The sequence below is a fragment of the Patella vulgata genome, chromosome 5 (assembly GCF_932274485.2).
Source record: "Patella vulgata chromosome 5, xgPatVulg1.2, whole genome shotgun sequence".
Classification (NCBI taxonomy): Eukaryota; Metazoa; Mollusca; class Gastropoda; family Patellidae; genus Patella; species Patella vulgata.
This window is the reverse complement of record NC_065883.2, coordinates 28582612-28600902: the sequence shown is the minus strand read 5'-3', so window position 1 is coordinate 28600902 and position 18291 is coordinate 28582612. Positions and strand designations below refer to the sequence as shown.

At 34.8% G+C, this 18291-nt stretch overlaps 2 protein-coding genes across 4 annotated transcripts in view; one reads left to right on the top strand and one right to left on the bottom strand.

Annotated features, from left to right (window-relative positions):
* Nucleotides 1-10955, bottom strand: part of LOC126822318 (dual oxidase 2) — a 71299-nt gene extending 60344 nt beyond the window's left edge. Inside the window, exon 1 of the mRNA XM_050551121.2 lies at nt 10855-10955. The gene's annotated coding sequence lies outside the window, so the exon portion shown is untranslated. The remainder of the gene's footprint in view (nt 1-10854) is intronic.
* The window catches only part of LOC126822319 (dual oxidase maturation factor 1), a 41885-nt gene that overhangs the window by 11279 nt on the left and 12315 nt on the right, over nt 1-18291 (top strand). Inside the window, exon 1 of one of the 3 annotated variants that reach the window (XM_056100837.1) lies at nt 17447-17511. The exons of the other annotated variants lie outside the window; for them this stretch is intronic. The gene's annotated coding sequence lies outside the window, so the exon portion shown is untranslated. Of the gene's footprint in view, nt 1-17446; nt 17512-18291 lie in introns of those variants that run through there. 3 annotated transcript variants of the gene reach the window in all.

Genomic DNA, 18291 nt, shown 5'->3' with positions numbered 1-18291 from the left:
TCAAATTTAAAAAGGTCGTCAAAAACGTGATAGCGGCTACAGTTTTTAACACATTTTAGCAAGCTTGTGAACACCATATTATAGGTCACATTTCTTGCAGGCATAATGGATACTTATCAAATTTGCTCAACATCCATGTGTTCTTTTTCCATAAGCTGCTATAACGACATAGCTGCTTTGCTGGTGTATTTCTACGCTTTTTATTCAACCGGTTTTCGATTAGCTAGATAACTATGCAATTACAAGATCATCAAATTGTCTCATTGAAAAGGCAACAGTTTGATTTTACATGACAATGTGATTAATGGCTTGATGAATTGATTAAACATTATGTATATAGGTTTTTCAACGATACTAAAAAGGTTATTGTCTTAATGCCCATGATCTGTCAGAACAATCTGTCATAATATACAGAATGTTTATAGACTGGGTAATGTACTGATAATTTCCTGTCATTTGGTGGTGTGCCTATAAGGCAATATTTCATAGCATATGCTTAACTTCACTTCAATGCGAACACACCTAATAGACAACATGGCGGTTTCTTTAATAGTTTCTGTTTAAAATTCTAAAAGAATTTTATTTTGATTTTGATAAAGTTGCTAATTTGAGCGTGTTTGTCTGTCTACAAAATGTGGAAGTAAGTTCAAAATATTATTCTTAGATTTATTTTAAAATCGTGCATTATTTAAAGTAGCTAAGTCTCTAACTCAGTATCATCTAAAATCTTCGACATTGAAAACACGATTTATTTGTCGGTTTAAATCAACATTGATGTTGTGATCTTACCTGGAAAAGATGGCCTTCTGATATCCAATATTTAAGACAAAATAAACATTTTACAATTGGTACACGAATCGTGTACCATAATGCGTTTCAGCGCTATTTGTAATATGGGACTCGAAAACCGAGGCTAGGCATATTCCACAAGTCATGTCAAACGGTGACGCTATATTCTTATCTGGAGAGCAAGCCCAATAAATAATATCGGTGTAGACTGGAATAACCAGGCGCTAGAGATTGAAATTCGATTGAGAATACTGGCGTATTTCGCCGAACCTAACTGATTAAAAATTACAGTAAAAACAGAAACGTTTGAATGTAAATCAATTTATATACATTCATATTACATTAATGTATGCGTTGCGACCCATTTGTGTCAATTTCTAGGTCCCAAATATTAGCGACTTAGCTCCTTTAAGATATCATTCTATCATCGCAGAGAATTACCAAGTTTTCGAGGGTTTCAAAAATATTATGTCAGTTCTTTTTTTTATCTTTAATTGCAATTGTATCGCAAATCTGAAAGTTCTTCGATTCCGACTGGCTAAAATGTATCATTTTGGGATGGCCTAGTGGTCTAGAGTGTCACGCTTCGTGCTTTAGCTGGCCGGTCGTGGTTTCGACCCCTGGTGTGAGCGTTTGTGGCTTGGGGGTGGGGGCGCCTTGTCAACATCGTGGGTTTACTCCGGGTAATCCGGTTTTCTTCCACAGTAAAGACCCCTGGGTGTGCGTTAAGCATAATAAATTAAGACAACCTGTCTGCGATATCACCATCGGTGGAAGCGGACGTTAAACACTAATAGAAGAAGAAGAAAGTTTTCTCTTGTCACAGATGCTCATATAATAATCATAAACTATATAATTAATAGAATATTTCAAAGTGAATTATGCGCTTTGGATTAACGATTGTTTTAAATCACTTAAACGAGTTAAGACAGATCTATAATATATTATTTAGTGCTCACAGACTGCTGGTCCCAATGATTTCAGGACATGATTATTGTACAATAACAGCCCTCTCGATTCAAGACATTAAATGTTTTTATCTCCTAAACATTGTTACTACTGTCACATATCATATTTGTATCCATCGATCGTATGTTTTCCTTGTAAAACATCAGGAAAGTATAAATAAATTTCATATCAATCATGCTTTTTTACACAATAAATAAGATAGGCGTAATACATGTAGTTAAATGAAAGCACAGTTTCTATGGTTGGTATCATTTAAATCATCAACTGTGTACACCGCACCCTTTTCCTGCTTTTTGAAATTAATCATATTTTTTTTTATCGTAGTAATGGGAACTCGAACCCGAATAACTATTAGTTAATAATATATCTATGTTTAAACGCTGTTGCTCGGGGCTATTGGGGTCATTTTCTTATGATGTATTATCATTTTCCAGAAATAGAAATTTCGTTCTTTTATTGATTTCTGTCAATGAAAAGTGTCCTTTTAATATTCAGACATTGACGCTTCTTTTTAAACCACTCATGTCTGTGAATGATCTTGAGCTGGGATATAGTGTAAAAAAATTCCACCCAGCCAGTGCCCATAAATTAATTGGGCCCTTTGTAGACCCCACCCCAATTACAAACTCTTCTGAATCCGCAATTCTTTATATGAGGATACAAGATAGTTCTGTAGTAAACTTTACGTTTTTGCCACCAGTTCTATAGGATTAGGCAAGTGAAGATAAAAGTTAGTTCTATAGAAAACTATAGTTTTTACCACAAATTCTATAGCAGCACCTTTTTTCTGTAGTTTCTTACAGTATTATATATAATTCTATAAGAAATTTCACTTGGAAAAAACTAGACTACGGATCATATACAAAACTATTGTAAATAGTGAAAATATCTACAGAATGGATTCTTTTCCTGTAGTATGGTATAGCATTCTATAGAATCCCATCAAATTATAATATAGGAACCTACACTTTTTCTACCGGAATGTTTTATAAGGGATCTTACCATGATACATTTTACGTCACACAAGTAGCTGAGTCTTTAACTCAATATCATCCCGAGTCTTCGTTATCAAAAACACGAATTATTTGTCAATTAAAATCAACATTGATGTTTTGATCTTACTGGGAAAAGATGGGCCTCTGATATCCAATATTTAAGACAAAATAAACAGTTTACCATTGGTACACGAATCGTGTACCAGAACTCGTTTCAACGCCATTTGTAACAAGGGACTCAAAGAACGAGGCTAGACATATTCCACAATTAGTCATGTCAAACGGTGACGTCATATTCTTATCTGGAGAGCATACGCAATAAATACTACCGGTGTAGACTGGAATAACCAGATGCTAGAGATTGCCATTCGATTGGGACTTCTCGCGTATTTCGCCGAACATTACTGATTTGAAATTAGAATAAAACGGAAACGATTGAATGTAAATCTGTTTATATACATTCATATTACATTATTATATGCCGTGTGACCCATTTGTGTCAATTTATAGGTCCCAAATACTAGCGAATTCGCTCCTTTAAAACAAAACAAACAAATGAAAAGAAAAAAGGGTTCTAATTGTTGAAATAATGACAGTCCTTTGTTAATATAAAAATAAAGGTGCACCAAATTCGTAGCATACAGAAAAACGTATGCACTTGTTTGAAATGTAAATTACTTAACTATTAATCTAATTTAAATCCGAGAATTAAAAGTATGGAGCGGTAAAATAGTTGAGTTTTTATTGTGTAATTATTAAACCTAACTTAATATAAACATCTTTTGTTTTGATGTTTATGTAGTGCAAGGCGAATAAATAAGGGTGGAATTGTAAAGAGATAGGTAAAATAGTGATCTGAGAAGTTAGGATTATAGTTGTGTTCAAATCTTCTTATCACGTAAGGAAGTATCTTAAAATAACGATTCCCAAGAAGTTTCATTATGAATAATGATCTCGTTTTTGCGTCTTTTCGTTCAGATGACTAGTATACCACTCCTTATGTCTTAATCGAACATATTGGAAAAAATCCCTGAATCAGATGTATTGTGACTGCCGTTTATCTGTGCAGCTGGTTCAGATCGAGCGGACGGGGGTGGGGGTGGGTACTACTTCCGCTTTCACGAAGCTCCTATAGTAAAGCCATTTTTTCTGAAATAAAGGATTCTACTGTAAGTGGACATGTCATTTGATGGTTCTCGATTTTGCCAAGTTCTGTATTTTGTATGACCACATTTACTACTATCTACTAATGCCTATAGATATGCATAATGAAACTGAATTTGTATTCCAGTCCAGATATACGCAATAAAATCACCATTGACACCACTATTTTTCAAAATGTTCTTATATCCCCCTTAAACATATCCTGTGCCCGTCTTCATTAGCCCAATTCGGAGCAAAACAGAAGGACGTTAAACCCCATTTTATTTCATTTCATTTCATTTCGTCAATGCTAACTAATGGTGCTTATTTTGCTTATGCATCAGAAATACAAGAAAATGCAGACTACCATACAAGCCCAATTTTATTTTGTTTCTCTTTAATCTACGACCAAACGACCTGAATTTAACGTCGAGTAATAGAACAAAGCATAGTCGTGATTATCAAAGTTTGAAAACTATTTAACGCAGTATCATACATATTAACCTAGAGAATTTAAACCTTAAACAAACAATGAAAACTCGTTAACAAAAAATAGAATTCAATTGAATTTTATCAAAACAGATTGTTTCGTCTATCACAAACCAATAGCTCTTCTTCTTTCCTTTGTACCTAAAGGCATCATGACTTTTCAATAAAATCTATATCAGATTGTGTTTTATAACTAAATTAGTTTTGCAAATACAATTAATACCCGTGGACAAACACAACGGTTAGACAGATCGTGATCGTTTTCTTTATCTAGGTTTCCAGTGGGAAGGAGTTTTGTTACTGGTCTCCGGTTGTATGTTGCCACCCAGAAACTCGGGCTTTTTGACATTCATATTCAAATCATCGCTACAGTTCGCTTTAAGCAAAGACATCTATGTTTACTTAATTCAAACAGCTAACTTATTTATATTGTATATATTTTGAACTGGCAACCATATCCCCAAAGTCAATAAGCTAAATACTCAGATGTCAGATGTGCCAAATTTATTTTGAAGTGCAATATTTTATTTAACAATTCCATTTCACGGAAAAGGGTTGAACAGAGCTGTGTGTATGAAATGTCATTAATAATAATCACATTTCTTTTATTCATGAGTTCGGAGCTGGTGGGAATACATGTATAGCCTAAATCTTATTACAGCGCGGTTACAGATTAGGCATGCTGAGCGGAAGGATTAGGTGAGATTCGCTCGATGTATTTTATTTCCGTGACAAGGCTATTTGTAGTTGCAAATGTTGAATAAAGTTCAAACTGCCAACTAATGGCCTAATTAATGTATAAATAAAAGGGCCTCAACCACTTTAGCGTTTTGTTGGATTTTTTGGGTTTTTTTTAGGGGGGGGGGGGGGCTTCGAACACATTTCTTTAGTTTTTTTAGGGGGGGGGGTCGAACACCTTACTTTAGTTATTATTATCGTAGTTACACTTTTCGATCAAAATTAGACTCCCTGTTTAAGTGCCATATGTAGTGTACAAAGCATCGTATGCTTATCTTATGATATGTATCATTCATATCGGTTGAATTGTTAATTTTTCAATTATATGTTTGTATGAACAACGGACTGTCAATTCCCTTTAGCCGATAGGCTGTCGTGAAAACCAGATTTAGTAACATGTATATGATAAGTAAGGAACAAACACCAGCTATCATTTAGCGTGAGTTTAAAGGACAACATTGGTGTCAGTGAATATTACATATGTGATAGAATAACTTACATAGATTCCAAATATAATTTTTAAGTAAACCTCTTCATCGCGGTTTAGCCGTGACCTCGATCCATTCAAAATGGGAGTGACGTTACTCAAAGGAAAACAAACACGAATTATTACCACAATGAATGTAAATGTTGAGTGCAGATTACCTTCCTCGGACAGATTACCGCCGCGCATGCGCGAATCTCCGTCTAATTTTCGATGAGTAATCTGCGCGCGCAGAGTGAACTTAGTACGGTCTATTTAATGGATCACTGCGATGATAATCCGCCTAATCTTATACTTGGTATTCACCATGGATCACTGCGTTAGTATTAGTCATTTTAATGAATTTTGTGACCGTCAGTTTACTGGTACAAGTACGGTTGGTGAAAGAGAAGGGCGTTGAGTTATAAAGCAGTTTCCGCCGATTTTGAGCACTCTGATAATACCCCAGAAGACGAAGAGTTGTTATATGAGAACGTGAGAGGATATCAGTTCGAGCCTGAATATTCACGGGAAGAAATGAATGCCATGAGATTGGAAAAAAGCCAGAGGAGTGGAAGAAACAGCGACCGTTTCTTCCGTCGAGATGGTGGAGCTGGAGGAAGGATACCGGACAGAAAGCACATTCTGGTGCACATGTAATCCTTGTTCAGTTATGTGTGTGTTGTCAAGAAGACAGAAGGTCTATAGTATAAGAAAGGTTGATGAGTTTGATCCGGAGACACGTAAGTTCATACCAGAGCCGTATACTTTACGTCGTCTGGACACTTGTTTGTCATATCAACATAAACAAAATATAACAATATTAGTATACTGTTGGAACATACTTGTCATTAATTAACCGAAAGCTAATAATTTATACATCTATATTTATTTTATATATAACCTGATATGTAGGCCTATTATACCAAAATCTATGTTAGGCCTACATGTGGGCTATAAAGTCATTTACTGGAAACTGAATTTAATCAATTTACACAGTGATTATTAGTTCAGTGAAACAGATCCATGGTTCAGTGAAACATTAATGTTTATATTTGGCTTCAGAAAAACGCTTTTGTCATCAATTATTTGTTTTGGCTTTACATATTTGATCATTTGTTGATTTATTTCAATTTCAGGTGGGGAGGAGTCACTAGAGAAATGTATAACAGCACAAAATAGTGATTTTGGGCCTCATATTAATAGAGGAGTTCTAACAATATTTTTAAAAACAAACCGTGTCAATTGCCATTACCAGCATGCATTGTCATGGAAATAAGAAAAAAATGATCCTTCGCCCAGGGATGAATACTCTGGTTTTAAATGGAATGAATAAAATATTTTATGATACTGTAGTCTTAATATTATAATTTATAATAAACATATGACAGAAACTTAGGAACAAAGCACTGTAGCTTTCTGAAATAATGTATTTTGTTACAGAAGGCTTATGTTTCCTGAGTGATTTGATAAACATGACAATGCCATTGTTACTTAGAAACTTTGGAGAAGCTGTCATTTTTTGCATTATGCTGCCCATTGAAGTCTTAAAGGCGAAATCTATTTTCCTGCTTCATGGGTCAACCCTTTCTGCTTCCTGATTTCTGGAACAGACCAGAAATTACCTGATTTATCGAGGAATGCTGATTGACAAGAAAAGTATTGGTATTTTTTACAAAGATTATCACAGAGCTTGTCTAGGATAAAGGTCTCTATAAGTGTCACACAGAATTAAAGTCTTCCAAACTTTTTGTGCAATAATTGCCTCGCGTGGAGGGCAAACAGATTGGTATATATTTTTAGGCAAGACTGGTACTCCTACATAAAATTGTTTATCATCTAATTTGATGTTACAGTCAAAGCGTCTTTCAATGGTACTCTTCATCAAGTCCTTTACATAGAAGTAGTTTTTTGATTCAAAATTCGTTTGCTTTGTACACACCTTTGTCTTGCTTACGTTGCACAATTTTAAATGTTGGGTTATCTGAAAAATTAAATACAGTATGAAGTTAAAAATCTTTAATGGGATATGAGGCCATGGAATCATTTTCTGCTGAATAATTGTAGACGCTTAAATTTCCGTTATTAGTTTTGTAACTAAACATAATTGTACCAGTATATGTGTGTATAATCAAAGTTTAACCGACTACTTGGTACAAATCTTCATCATTTATAAGACTGATATTATTGGTCCACTTATTTCATCAAGTTGTAATTATTAGTGATGCTTGTCATGCCCGAGTCTGGGTGTACATGGCCATGCCTGGAAATGTCAGGCACAATCCTTCTGGTGTCTGTCATTTTGTTTGGCAGTGATTTGTTAGGGTTTTTTTGCATGCTCAAATTATTTCCAGGTCTGCACATAGCTAAGTAACTTCCGTGATTCTTCATGAAGAAACTGTTTACTACTTACTGTTTTTTGTTACTGCCTGTTTTCGACCAACATTAGCATTGTGTTCGATAACTGCAAGTTGAGCTCTAGCCAGGATACCAGCATATGGAAAATGAATTCATTTGGTTACAAACTTCAACATAGCATTATGATGACACTCCAAACTTCCTTTAAAACAAAAATCAAGAAATTTATATAACATTTATCATTAAGTGATTCATGTCAAATGCCATAAGATTATTTATTACAAATTTAACCAATGTAATATATTAAACAGAGAAGGAACATAATTGTGGGTCTTACTAATCATTTTCATCCATTTCACTATTTTTCATAATAGGATATTTGTAGAACTAATCCTATGCTATAAAATCTAGTAGCCTTCTGCACATGTAATTCTTTGGGTGATGATACATTGGCATTTTATTTATCAAACTCAGAAATCAAAAGAATTGATTAAATGTAGATTTGACCATTAAAAAATTATTTTACCGTTCACTCGACACAAACTAGGTCATTTCAGGACTAACATGTTCTATTTTATATAAATAATTCGCTTGCACTTAGGGTCTTTAGCAGTGGCAGAAAACCGGAGGATCTGGAGAAAATGCACCAGTTTGGACAAGCGACGCTACTACTTGTCACGTACAACCGGGGAATCAAAACCACGCCTCGATGACAGACCTTTTGAAACAATCCCCTTCAAAATTTGAAACGTGTTTTACCGTTTGTAAGAATCATTGAACAAAACTGAGCTTATCTATTATCCTATTTACGGTTTCAGGGACAGTATAGTATATGGGGCTGTGTATGACTATAGCCCCTATCAATGACTTACCTTTACTTGTTTGACATTCTTTGAAGGAAAATTGAGTGGGAACCATGGGTTCCACGTCGGTCGCATATGTCGGTCGGGACCGAGGGCTAAGGTAAATGACCGTAACATCGGTCATTTTGTACACCGGAAAAATAGCCTTTTTTTCAAAACCCAATTCTCAAACATGGCTACGATCGACCTCCACTATGTAACTATAAAATTGTACGGTCTGCGATATCACCTCGGTGAAAGCGGACGTAAAATACAACTAACTCACACACACACGCAGAATAATGCGCACGTATAGAAACCACATAATCTCATGATTGGTGTTATAGAGTTGTATACATAGTCGTCAACAGATTATACTAAGTGATAATTAATGATGAGTGTCTGGTAGTAGAACAATAAAAGTTAATTGATATGTGGGAATCTTATCGATGGCGTGAAGCGGTCCATTCTTAGCCAATCACGTATTGTCCACGTGTCATAAGAATTTTCTAGAACAAAGCCATGTACCGCTATTACAGTCACGCACCATGTAAACGAGAATATTATGATCTTCAAAAAAGGGCAATTGATATGAAGTACTGCTTTTCGAATCCAACCAACTGTCATATTAAATAAAAACAGCATATAAATTACGCAAATCCTCAACAACGTACGTGTTGGGAGAAAAATGCATTATAATTTTTTATAGCGGTATTACGGCCTTGTGGGAATTGTAGAAATAAAATATAGAGATTAGTTAACTTGCTTACCGAAAAATTAAGAAAATTACGTATTCCAGAGCTACTGTGTAGAAATATTGATAATTCCACGTGTTGCAAAAATGTCGTGTATATATGGTAACTCTTATACACGACGATATTCTAGGGGGCGCTAGTGTCGCTAGCCGTGAAGTTAGTTATCTGTTAGTTATGCATTATTAGGATTTACGTCACTGGGAACTGCTGTCTTTTTCAAAATATTCCTTTTCTTAAATAGATGAGGTACCACTAAATGCTTTGTTACACATTCGTAATCACTTGGTTTGAAATGTTTGCCACATACGTGATAGTTCTTTAATTTCTGTGCACTTGTGTTAACAGGAAGTTCTGTTTTCTTATGTTGACAAGCCACCGTCGTCATATTTCTGGATCTTTTGGGAAATTGTGAAAAGGAATGCCAAGTTTCACAGTTAACGTTGGATGCGAACATCCCGGTACACAACAACAGTGCATTTTCAGTGAGAAAATCTACAATCACAGTCTTATACTGACCAAAACAAACCACATTATATCCTTGAGCCTCCAATGAAAACAATCTTTGTTCTCCTATGAGGTACGTCACATCCGTTTTGAATAGGTCAGGTCACTGCTAAACCGCGCTATATCGGTTTACTTAAAAATTATATTTGGAATCTATGTAAGATATTCACTGACACCAAATTGTCCTTTAATGATTGCGCAAGCATGCTTAACAAACGAGTGTTGAGTGCACCTGGGGTTTAAAGTTACGCAGAGCAGTATATTTGAATTTTGAATAATTATATTATATAGTTTGGTTATTTTCTTTAAAGAAAAGATAATGGAAATTAAACTCGAAGGGTAACCCTCAGAATTTTCCATTGTAGTCTTCCATCGTAAGTGCTGCAGGACGGGAGATTTGACATGGAAAGTCCCTTATACACATTGGTGTGCACGTAAAAGAACCCTCGACAGATGAAATTCAATAAAGACAAGGCCGAAACGTCGCTGTCCTGACAAAACTTTCCCTCATAATACACTGCATGACATGTGCCCGTCTTCAGTATCCAAAGTATCTATCTTACAGTCATTTACTCTTCAGGTTATCTATCTCGTATGTTGGTATTGTCCAAATTATCTATCTCATGTGCAGTTAATCTCCAAATATGTACAGTGTATACCGTCTATATTGTTGTGTTGTTTGAAGTAAAGCCAGCAAACCATGCCATCAATGTTTGGGGCGGCGCCTTCTTCTAATCAAATCTTAAAATTGGAATTGATTGGAAATCCCTTTGAATTAAGGGATTTCTGCTATAATAAAGCGATCTTACCTTGCATGTGGAGTTAGCACAATTATTTTAAACTGTTTGCTGGAACAATCCAAATGATAGCTAACAGGTTTAGCATTTTCAGTCAAGCTCACTCTTAAACTTTGAATTTGGTTTCCCTTTATCTTGTCGTCTGCACAATTACGGACAGAGAAGAACACAGAGCGATTGCGGATTATTTCATATATGGACAGACAACAAGGTAGAAATGCAAAAATGTCTTTCTTATGGATGTAAGTAGTGGGTTACTGGTTGTGTTATGTTCTTAAAACATGTAATTTACACGTAGACCGTAACTACATAAACATAACATTATATATTACTGAAAAATAACAACAACAACTTTCGCGGATATAAAGGGGAATCGTGGCTAAAAGGCAATTTTGTCGGTCTGTTTCCCCATAAACTGTCAACTCCGTGCAATGATTTGAAGTTGGAGGTTTCGTTATACGGTATATTTGTTTGAAGGCCTGTTGTTCATACATCAGTTAAACGGTATTTCAACCTCCACTATTAGTCACCTCTAAGGCAATTACAAAGTTTGTTTAACAACGAACCAGAAATTCTTCCAGTCGATACATTTACAGAATATGTTGCTTCAGTCATTTTAACGACAATATTTCGTTGATATATTGACATAAACAATTTTATTAGTCGCAGTTGTTTCCGTTTCCGACGGAACCGCACGTCCAAAACCTACCTCAATGTGCTTCCAATATGGCGGATTTTTTCTTACCTGGGTATGTATAGTGTAATTGTTTTCTAAAATATGAATTAATGAATGAACGAAATTAATCGATTATTCTGACAAATCTGGCATAATCAAGACATAATAATTAATATCCGTTTATTTTGGTCTTATAATAAATTGGAGGAGCCGAGGTTGCAAGACGGAGTGCCTGACAAGGAATATCGCCTAGTCTTTCTGATGGGTATAGATCCTGGAAATGTATAGTTACCGCAACAGCAGTTTTAGAGGAGGATTAATTGTGTACTTTAAAAGCATATACGTTGCGGTTACACATTATATTTATTTGCCACGAATTCTAAGTCTAAAATCACAAATGAAATAATAATAATAAAAAAAAACCCAATGAAATGGCGGGCTTTTCAAATAGCAGAATAATAATTCGATTGAGATAATTAACAGCTAAAATAGTCACTTATAAAGGAATAGTCGTAATTTGTTAAATAAATGAAACGCCCGTGCATGACGAGGATTGTGAACGATAAATATTGATTCATGATATTTACATAATCGGTTACTTAAACCCTCCAGAAACATTCGATTTGTGCGAAATTTTTGTTCTTGTGAATGACATGCTTGGGAATTTTGTCTCACAGTCAAGTCCGTGGTATCCAATAATTGTTTGGATGAAAACATCTTTTACGGAAATTTTTTATATAATTATTTAATTCATTCAGTTTGTACATATTAACTGAGAAGTACAGCACATCTTGTCATATTCGATTTGATAAAAGTTTACGTCTTTATATTCAACCTGTGAGATTTATATCATAAACTTTTCATTTTCAAAAAATTAATATGGGGATTTTGTTTCTATTTATAATTTAAATGACACATCACAAATGATTAAATCGAAATGTTTATTTTTACATAATTCAAAGGGACCCCTTTCCTTTAACCATCCATGGTAACTTATCGTACACTTCCGTATATCATCACACGTTGTTGTAGGTGTCTTTTATCTGTTTTAAAAATAGAAACCCACCCTCGCCTAATCCTGGCTAATACTCGATTATCATAGGAAGCTAATTAAACAAAAATTAGCATTTGACTCGACGTAGGCTAACTGGTACACCTTTATCGTACATATCACAACATTTGTTTGTAAAGGTTGTAAATGTCACGTCACATTAATGAATATGCAGAACAAAATTGGGCTCAAACAACCCCCTTAGCTCAGTCCTGCATATTCCTCGAAGGTTGTTGAAGGTTTGTTTTCCGTTGTTAACTGGAAAAGTAAACGGTCCCCTGCTTAGTTTGTAATATGTTTATACAAATATATTCTCATCAGTATTAACAAAATGCAATGTTTACTTATTATTTTAATTTGTGTGTGCAGGATTTATGATTGTGCCCATTGTCTAGCTAAGCTGCCCACGTCAAGCACAAGAAAAAAAACTACGCATAATTGGAAGGAAATTAATAAATTGACAGCCAAATCAAAAATGAAATAGATAATGAAAAATATCTGAGATTGTTAGTTTTTATTTGTTTACAAATTAAAATATATAAATCGAAATTATCCTTGAAAATGTAGAACATATGTAACACTTTATCTGTAAACAAGGCTATGATTTTGTTTATGTAGCCGCGTAACAATCTTACACGTTGGCATCTTAGATCGGATATTTTATAATACTTTTATTTATCTGGGAAATGTTAAGGATCCCTTTCTAGTAGAATTCCAATTCAGACCTTTGCCCTCAGATAAATAACAATTTGTTTTAGGCCAAACTATTTCGTTAAATATCTTCTTGTGCTTTCCTTTGTTGAGTATAACTCAAGAATTCAGGGTCATTTAATGTAAGCGGTATCTAATTCACCTTCACGATGAAAAGAAGTTTGGTGTATTCAGGGATATGTTACATATATTTTGCTTCATTATGATTTCGCTTGAAAGGAATGTCATTCTTACTATTTCCTAGATCATAATTATACCACTTCCAGGTGTAGCTATCCAGTTTCGTTGATATTGGCTACAAAAGCGGTTATTATCTGTAAAAGCTATGTTGGGTGCACTTGGACTTTGTGTAAGATCTGCTTCGGTATCTCATACATTTCCTTTCAACTCTTCAGAAGCCGATAAGAAAATTAAAGGAATCTGTACTCAAAGTTGTAACGTTGGAGATTGCCAGGTGTAAATCATGTGCCCTTTCTCCTGTTTTAAGATAACCTATAGTGCAAAGAACGTTTTAAAATATTTGTAAAATTGTTTTACGGCTTGACGTTTGGCACGTTGACCTAAAGTAAGGCGACAGCAACTGTAACTGAATAGGGGTGTTGCTATAGCATGCACGTGTCAACTTGGTTACGTCCTTGACAGACGTGAGATGAGGTGAGGAAATAAAATGTCGGCATTTATTTTAAGGTGACTTTAGCGGGAGTCTATGTGGACGGTCAATCTGTGGCTACTGTATGGTATGTGTTAAAACAACACAGTCTTGTTTTAGGAGTAAACATAAGTCATGTGGCCAATACAGTGTAGAAGTCAACCCCGCTAATCAACCTTAATCTTGTTTATAAATACACCCCGACACCTCGCACTAGAACTCAAATCACGTTATTAACAAGTATCTGTTATCCAGGAAATTTAAACAGATTTTAATGGCTTTGTTGCGATTATAAATAATCAAAAATACATGTATAGTTAAATTACAAATTTGAAACGAAAGGGGGAATTTATAGAATATTTTACTTGGATTTGTTAAGTTTTTTCCTTCTACATTTAAGTTTACACAGATTACAATTTGTTGTTTCATTTTTATTCGCCCACATTTTCATGTGGACGTATATTGTCGTCGCCCCTGTCCGTCCGTCCGTCCGTCCGTCCACAATTTGTTTGTGGACTCTCTACAGGTCACAATTCTTGTCCGATTTTGACGAAACTTGAAATATAGCTTTATCCCCAAAAAAATCTCGGCTGCTTTCGATATTGGCATGTATCGGATCGAAACTTCATGGATTATGGCCCCTGTTTTTACGAAAAATCACGTTTTTAGCTTGTGGACCCTATAGAGGTCACAATTTTTATCCGATTTTGTTGAAACTTGAAATGTAAGTTTATAACCCAAAGATCTCAGTTCCTTTCGATATTCGCGCATATCGGACTGTCACTTCCTGAATTATGGCCCCTGATTGTACGAAAAATCGCGTTTTTAGCTTGTGGACCCTATAGAAGTCATAATTTTTAACCGATTTAAAAAACCGTATAATTATATCACCGTTACACCCTAAGGATGACTGAGGTCGAATTTCGTGAAAATCGGCCCAAAATTGACAGACAAAATGTCCGCCGTTCGTTCTCAAATAGCGTAAAAATATGGTATATCAAAGTTGTGGACCCTATAGAGGTCACAATTTTTATCCGATTTTTTTGAAACTTGAAATGTAAGTTTATAACCCAAAGATCTTGGTTCTTTTCGATATTCGCGCATATCGGACCGTAACTTCCTGAATTATGGTCCCTGATTGTATGAAAAATTGCGTTTTTAGCTTGTGGACCCGTTAGAGATCATAATTTTTATCCGATTTAAAAAAACGTATTATTATATCACCGTTACACCCTAAGGACGACTGAGTTCGAATTTCGTGAAAATCGGCCAAAAATTGACAGACAAAATGGCCGCCGTTCGTTCTCAAATAGCGTAACAATATGGTATATCAAGGTTGTGGACCCTAAAGAGGTCACAATTTTTATCCGATTTTGTTGAAACTTGAAATGTAAGTTTATAACCCAAAGATCTTGGATCCTTTCGATATTCGCGCATATCGGCCCGTAACTTCCAGGCCCCTGAAGTTATTATGGCCCCTGATTGTACGAAAAATCGCGTTTTTAGCTTGTGGACCCTATAGAGGTCATAATTTTTATCCGATATAAAAAAACGTATTATTATATCACCGTTACACCCTAGGGTAGACTGAGTTCGAATTTTGTGAAAATCAGCCCAAAATTGACAGACAAAATGGCTGCCGTTCGTTCTCAAATAGCGTAAGAATATGGTATATCAAGGTTGTGGACCCTATAGAGGTCACAATTTCTGTCCGATTTTGATGAAACTTGAAATGTAAGTTTATAACCCAAAGATCTCGGTTCCTTTCGATATTCGCGCATATCGTACCGTAACTTCCTGAATTATGGCCCATGATTGTACGAAAAATCGCGTTTTTAGCTTGTGGACCCTATAGAGGTCATAATTTTTATCAGATTTAAAAAAACGTATTATTATATCACAGTTACACCCTAAAAACAGCTGAGGTCGAATTTCATGAAAATCGTCCCAAAATTGACAGACAAAATGCCCGCCGCTCGTTCTCAAATAGCGTAAAAATATGGTATATCAAGGTTGTGGACCCTATAGAGGTCACAATTTTTATCCGATTTTGTTGAAACTTTAAATGTAATTTTATAACCCAAAGATCTCGGTTCTTTTCGATATTCGCGCATATCGGACCTTAACTTCCTGAATTATGGTCCCTGATTGTACGAAAAATCGCGTTTTTAGCTTGTGGACCCTATATAGGTCATAATTTTTATCAGATTTAAAAAAACGTGTTATAATGTCACCGTTACACCCTAAGGACGAGGGAGTTGGAATTTCGTGAAAATTGGCCCAAAATTGACAGATAAAATGGCCGCCGTTCGTTCTCAAAGAGCGTAAAAATATGGTATATCAAAGTTGTGGACCCTATAGAGGTCACAATTTTTATCCGATTTTGATGAAACTTGAAAGACATATTTATTACCCAAAGATCTTGGTTCCTTTCGATATTCGCACATATTGGATCATAACTTCCTGAATTATGGCCCTTGATTGTACGAAAAAATCACTTCTTTTTTTTTGAGCTTGTTCTCTGTCCATCTCTTGCAAAATGTGGACGTATCTTGCATGGCAACCGCTTGTTTGTTTAGAACTTAGATAGTCGTGTTGTTCGTTGATCGTTACACCGAACAAGAAGTGACACATATCACCTCCTTGGTGAATGCCAAGCTTAGTTAAATCCAATCAATCGCGATGTTTCACACAATCCTCTTGGTTGTTTTTTTTTTAAATATTTGGATTGAGCATTTTTTCATTAGGAATAGTAATATAGACGGGCTATTTCAAAATCTTTTTCCAATAGTCAGAGGTGTAGATGTTGCCATAAGCACACTTCTTATCGTCTTAAAACCACTTTTACCTTAAAAAAAAACTAAACACCAGATAGCAAAACAAAACATACCATAGATGACGTGTTAGTATACTCCTTGGGCTGAAAAAAAAACCATATTTAATGTTTGAAAACAATGCTATCTAAATGTCGTCATAAAAATAACTATCTTTTATATTTAAACATATCTACACTTTTTGAGAGCAAAACCACACGACATGGATCGAGCAATATGGGAAAAGATACCAAGGAAGATTTGTAAACATATTGTTTTCTTAATACGGAAATTCCAACCGCAAATCAGACATTTTTAGTATCGTTCCTTGTCTCTGTTAATCAATGAAAGGACAGGAAATATTGATACAATAGTCATTGTTTGGTCTAATTAAAAATAGTTTATTTATGTATTTGCTATGGCTTTCAAATCATTCTATTAATAACTCGAGTTGGATACTTTATAAATGTACATCACATTGTTTTAGATTTATAATATATCGGACATTGAAGTGAAAACAATATTATCCATTTAATTTTTTTAAAAGAATAGTTTATTTCTATAGACTTAAATAGGTCTGACTCAAGTCTAGAATCGTCTGTATTCTGGCAATTTATTTATGTTATTCATATTATAAAACAGGCGTATTGTAGATTTTGATATACATCCCTGGCGATGTTTTTTTTTCGGTCTTGGGTTTATAACCGTGACAAATTTGTTGAAAGTGGTTAAATATTTTCAGGAAACGGATGCATTAAGGTGATTTCAGGTAGGCATGTCTGATACCATTTTAGTATTGAATCGTCTTGGCTTGATGTGTATTGATTGTGGTGGCTTTAATTAGTTCCAAGGTAACTTTCTGTCGCTGCATCGACTTTATTTGAGAAGTTCTCGTATGCTATCACTTTCTCTCTGAAATTTTTTCATCAAAATTAAATAATACTGGGCTGTAAAGGAAATGTATTCTTCGGGAACTCATATCAAGCCAATATCAACGAAACCGGATAGCTAGACTTAGAAATGGTGTAAGATGTTCTAAGAAATAGTAAGAATATCGGTTATTAAAGTATGATATTCTTTTCAAGCGAAATGCACACCGTGAAGGTGAATTAGATATGATTTCTATTTATTTTCTATGCTACATGCCAAATCTTAAGGAGTCTTTTACTTGCACATCTTATTTGTATTCATATACTCTTAGAGGCATATTATTTTACCTTGGTGTACAATACCCATTTGCTATTCTTAAAAAGTATATATGTATATATATACTATTATGCGTCACTGCATACATAAGCGTGATAATTTTGTATACTTTACAAACTGGGTTATCCTCATAAAAACTATAATACGTAGAAACCAGAATACTGAATGATAGATTTAACATGAAAGGCCAAAAACACAAATGAAATACATTTGGATATCTTAACATATTTTTTTACATGCTGGATTATGTTGTCAAAAGATATGGTAATTATAATTTGTTTGCGAAAGAGGTGCATAATATGGAGGTACGTTTAGGGTATTGATCCCCCCACCCTCTTTGTAT